Below are 6000 nucleotides of genomic sequence, written 5' to 3'. Positions count from 1 at the left end.
ATAAGAAAAATTTAAAAATAAAAATAAATAAATAAACAGAAAAAAAATTCCTTCCTCACCAGGCAATGTGGTACATACCTTTAATACCAGCATCCAGGAAGCTGAGGTAAGAGGATCAGTATGGGACCCTTACCTCAAAAAAAAAAAAAAAAAAAAAAAATCAACAAAATAAATTCCTTCCTCTCTGGGGGAATAAGAAATGTATATATCGGGCTGGAGAGATGGCTTAGGACACTGGTTCAAGGCTTGATTCCCCAGTACCCACGTTAGCCAGATGCACAAGAGGGCGCACGCATCTGGAGTTCGTTTTCAGCAGCTGGAGGCCCTGGTGTGTCAATCTCTGTCTCTGCCTCTTTCTCTCTCTCTCTGTCACTCTCAAATAAATAATTAAAAAATAAACAAAAAAATTTAAAAAAAAAGAAATGTATATATCAGGGGCTGGAGAGATTGCTTAACAGTTAAGGCACTTGTTTGCAAAGCCTAAGGACCCAGGTTCAATTCCCTAGTACCTATGTAAGCCAGATGATCTGGAGTTTATTTGCATTGGCTAGAGGCCCTGGCATGCCAATTCTCTCTCTCTCTTAAATAAATTGATAATAGAACTTTTTTTTTTTTTTTTTTTTTGGTTTTTCAAGGTAGGGTCTCACTCTAGTCCAGGCTGACCTGGAATTCACTATGTAGTCTCAGGGTGGCCTCGAACTCATGGCGATCCACCTACCTCTGCCTCCCAAGTGCTGGGATTAAAGGCATGCACCACCACCCCTGGATAGAATATTTTTAAAAAGAAATATATATGTCAAATGGAAAAAAAATATTTTTAAAAACATTATCTGACAAAAAACCTGCCCCAGGAGCTAGAGAGATGGCTTAGTGGTTAAGGCATTTGCAAAACCTAAGGATCCCAGTTCAATTCTCCAGGTCCCATGTAAGCCAGATGCTTATGGTGGTGCATGTGGCTGGAGTTAGTTTACAGTGGCTAGAGGTCCTGGTACGCCCATTCTCACTCTCTCTCTCTCTCTCTCTCTCTTTCTCTCTAATAAATTTTTTTAAAAATTAAAATTAAAAAATATACTGCCTCAGGAATGTTTTGGAACATTGTCTTCTGGGCCTGAAGTAGCCATTGCATTCGTGACTCCGAAGTGGCTGTCTTACCTGCACAAGACCAGCACAATACTGGGCCCATCAGCATGTCCTCAGACAATGCAAAGTAGGGGGAAGCGTCAAAATAAAGGAGGGACCAATTGGAAAGTAGAAGGAGCTCAAAAGGGGAAGCTCCTCCCACAGGAAGGAAAAGGGGGACAAAAGAAAGTAATCAGAAGGGATTAAGATAAAAATAAGAGCCTGGAGAGATAGTTCAGTAGGTAAAGGCATTTTCTTGTAAAACCTGCCAGCCCAGGTCCAATTACCCAGCCACCCACATAAAGCCAGATAGCCTTCATTTGCACCACCAAGAGACCCCGGAGTACCCATGTACACACACACACACACACACACACACACACACACACACACACACGTACACACACAAGTTTTTAAAAGATCAAAAGTCATTATGTTCATGTGTAAAAAATGTCAATAAAGGGATACAGAAATGGCTTAAGCAGTTAAGGTGCTTGCCTGAGAAGCCTAAGAATTCATGTTCAACTCTCCAGATCCCATGTAAGCCAGATGCACAGGGTGACACAAGTGTGCAAGGTCGCACATGCACACAAGATGGAGCACGTGTCTGGAGTTCAATTGCAGTGGCTGGAGGCCCTGGTGAACCAATTCTCTCTCTCTCTCTCTCTTCTCTCTCTCTCTCTTTCTCTCTCTCTCTCTTGCTTGCTCTCACTCTCTCATAAAAAAAAATTGTCAATAAAAAAGTATTTTAAAAAATCTATCTCCCATGAGAGCCAGGCACGGTAGTGTGTGCCTTTAATCCCAGCACTCAGGAGCAGAGGTAGGAAGATCGTGGCAAGTTCAAAACCACCCTGAGGGGCTGGAGAGATGGCTTAGCGGTTAAGCGCTCGCCTGTGAAGCCTAAGGACCCAGGTTCGAGGCTCGGTTCCCCAGGACCCACGTTAGCCAGATGCACAAGGGGGCGCACGCGTCTGGAGTTCGTTTGCAGAGGCTGGAAGCCCTGGTGCGCCCATTCTCTCTCTCTCCCTCTATCTGTCTTTCTCTCTGTGTCTGTCTCTCTCAAATAAATAAATAAATAATTTTTTAAAAAAAACACCCTGAGACTACATAGTGAATTCCAGTCAACCTGGGCTAGAGTGAGACCCTACCTTGAAAAATAAAATAAAATAAAATAAAATAAAATAAAATAAAATAAAATAAAATAAAATCTCCCATGAGGAGCTAGGGAAATGCCTCAGTGGTTAAAGGTTCTTGCTTACAAAGTCTGTGGCCTAGATTCAACTTCGCAACACCCACATAAAGCCAGATTCTTTGCTATTCCTACCATGGGTTTATTACTGTATTTTCTGATCATTTTATGTCAAACAGCTAACTTCTCTGCTTTCAGCTGCAGGATTGGAAGTGTTTCTATTTCAAAACTGCATCTCTTTCTTCCTTTCTTTCTGTGGTTTTTCAAAGTAGGGTCTCACTCTAGCTCAGGCTAACCTGGAATTCACTATAGAGTCTCAGGATGGCCTCAAACTCATGGTGATTCTTCTACCACTGCCTCCCCAGTGCTAGGATTAAAGGCATGTGCCACCACATCTGGCTAAAACTGCATCTCAGAGGAAAGGACTGGAGAAATAGGCAAGTGAATGATTAGAGGGAAAACTTGCCCAGAAGGCATAGGCTGGGAGTGTCTGTCCAATGGAGAGCTGGAGGCCAATGGGAAGATTACCTGGTCACAGCCAGAGGAGAGGTTAGGAGCTGGTTATGTCTACTCCATAAAGCCTCACCTGAAGGCTTTTCTCTAAATACTGGTGTTAATGTTTCTTGATCTAGCCAAGGCACATCTGGCTGCAAAGAACAGAATTAATTCGCCTGAAATTTGCTCACACAGGGGCTGTTCAAAAGGTATACAGTTGGGCTAGAGAGATAGCTTAGCAGTTAAGCACTTGCTTGTGAAGCCTAAGGACCCTGGTTCGAGGCTCAACTCCCCAGGACCCACGTTAGCCAAATGCACAAGGGGGCGCATGCATCTGGAGTTCATTTGCAGTGGCTGGAGGCCCTGGAGTGCCCATTCTCTTTCTCTCTCTCTGTCTCTTTATCTCTCTGTCTGTCACTCTCAAATAAATAAATAAGTAATTTTTAAAAAATTAAAAATATGCACATCTTATAGAATCTGTGGCAAGACAGGTGAGGGGAAATAAAAGCAGGATTCAGGAAGCAAACTAGAGTTTCTCTGGGGTCTTCTGCAATGCAGGTTCTCAGACTGTCATATATCTTTTCACCGAAGGTATCTGGGCTCCTTTATATGTGACTTAGTCCCTTGCTATTCCAAGTTTGGGACCAGCAACAGTGGCTTCCCCTGAAAACATTTAGAAATTCATAATCTCAGGCCTTGGCATAGCCCTGTTAAATTGGGGACTGCATTTTTGGCAAGATGCCCAGATAACTAGACGGAGGGAAAGAGGAAGAAAAAGACAGGGACAGAAAGAGGATGGACTGGCTGAGGCAGGATGCCTCCTAACTTCTGCTGAAACAGATGCATCAAAGGCTCCGCATATGAAGAGAAATTCGGTAGGAAAAGCAAATTGGTTCCACTGTGTGTTTGAAATGTGTCATGGTTGTGCCTATTCTGTCCAGCCTCCTAAAGGCTCCACACCATGGGCTAATTCCTGCCACCTTAATGCAAGACTCCTGACATGAGGCATTCTTGCCTCTCAAGTGATTAGAAATGTCAACTGTCATTAGTAGAGTGAATGTTTGGACCTTTCTGGGACTGGTGTCCCACTGAGCTGCAATGTGCATAGAAAACAAAAGAGCACAGGGAACTCTATAATTCTCACCAGTCCAATGATCCAGTAATGAGCTCTCATAACTTCCTTCCTTTTTCAAAGCCTGCATTCCTCCAAAGCAGTACCTGTGCTAATGCCTTGACCTCAGGTGGTAGTTTCCATACCTGGAGGTATAGAGCAGAGCTGTATGTCATTTTCTCCTCAGGGTTTAAGCGGAACTTGAGAAGGCGGCCTGCGGGTAGCTAATTAATAGACTTATTTTTTTTTTCTTTTTTACAATTGCATGTACCTGGCATTATTCTGATTAAATTTTCAAGCCAATTAAAACTGAGACCAAAAACTTAGCAAGCATTGTTTCCTGCCCTGGGGAGCAAAGAACTGGCTGAGAAAGCCCCAGGCAAGCTTCTGGATTGACACATGCCAAAAAGCCAAAGAGAGAAAGAGCTGAAGGATCAAACATGAGACAGGTGCCCTCTCGCTTGCTCTCTCCTCTCACAAAAGCATCCATCTTCCTGTGCTGCAGTCTTCGACGCACAGAAATTTTTGCTTCTTATCTACTAACAGCCAGACATACAGAACTTCCTCAAATATTAGATTCAGGATTACTACTACTGCCCATTCACTGTGTGTCCTGCCAATTCCAGCAAATTCAGTGGGACCTGCTTCGTGGGGCTATTCAGCTGGAGTCGTGCTCTGAGCCCCTGGGCTTCCTGCCCTACACAGCCCCCTCTGGTTAAGACATACATTGGCCATTCTCCTTCCTTCAGCATGATCACATGATACCCTAAGGTAAAGAGTGACAAGAGTTCAGCAGAGGTTCTCTGTGGTGTCACTTTATAGGCATATAAGTATAAGGAAACAGAAGGAAGGAGAACTTTAGGAGGAAAACCATTAAAGCAGGATCCTCAACCAGTACATTCGGGCAGATGCTTCTCAAACCATGTGGATCCAGTAGATGTTCCAACATGCACCAAGAGATAGGAACTTGATCCAAATAGATAAATCATAAAGTCTCATCCATCAGTTTCTGTGACTGATATACGAATAGACTCAAGTCCAGCCAATGGAGTTTTCTTTGCATTTAAACTGAAAGAGAAAGATCTCTTCTGTCTGGGCTTAGAAGGATAAATGTTAGGTGCTGGAGCTGCAGCAACCACAGCCAGACCTGAGGAGCTGAGCGAAGCAAACAAAATGATAATCAGAGAAGCCAAGATAAGGAGTACACAGGAGCGCTCACGGCAGCCAGGGTCTTAGCTGCAGTTAATTCTGCTGCTGACGCTCCCTGACCCTTCCCTGTTGCATTAACTGGTAAGTCAAACCCTTCCCCGCTGAACCTGGTTCATGCTCACTTTTCTCACTTGTCACAAAAAGAGTCATAGTTAATTCTCTGCTCCTGCTGCTATGCCTGCCATGAGCAAATCCCCTTTATTAAGCAGAAATGCCTTCTTACATGCAAGCACAGTTGATAGAGCATGAAGTCCCAAACCGTGACCCACTCAGAAGGTTTGAAGAAATAAAAAGGAAAATAGACAGACAGGTATTAAGTATTTTGTACCCATATCAAATTGACAGTTTTATTCAAATTTTTATTTTTTTTAATATTTCATGTATTTGAGAGAGAGACAGGCAGAGAGAGCATGGGCACACCAGGGCCCCTAGCCACTGCAAACAAATTCCAGACACACACGCCACCTTGTGTATCCGGCTTTACCTGAGTACTGGGGAATCAAACTTGAATTGTTAGGCTTTGCAGGCAAGTGCCTTAACTGCTGAGCTATCTCTCCAGCCCCAAGTCTTTATTGTTAATGGAATATAGCATGCTTAGGTAGAAGACAGACACTAAGGGCAAGGGAGACGGCAAAGTTGGTAAAGCACTTGCCACACAAGCATGAGGACCTGACTTCCAATCCCCAGTACCCACATAAAAGCCAGTCATGGGGGCACATGCCTGTAATCCCAGCAGGGGGGAGACAGAGACAGGAGGACCGCTGGGAGTGGTCAGCTAGCTTAGCTACCCCAGTCAGTGAGCTCTGGGCTCAGGGAGAGAACCTGTCTCAAAATAAGGGGGTACGCAATGAAGACAGACCCCAAACAGCAGCCTCTG

Source organism: Jaculus jaculus, chromosome 6 (assembly GCF_020740685.1).
Source record: "Jaculus jaculus isolate mJacJac1 chromosome 6, mJacJac1.mat.Y.cur, whole genome shotgun sequence".
Taxonomy (NCBI): Eukaryota; Metazoa; Chordata; class Mammalia; order Rodentia; family Dipodidae; genus Jaculus; species Jaculus jaculus.
Note: the sequence above shows the minus strand (reverse complement) of the source record.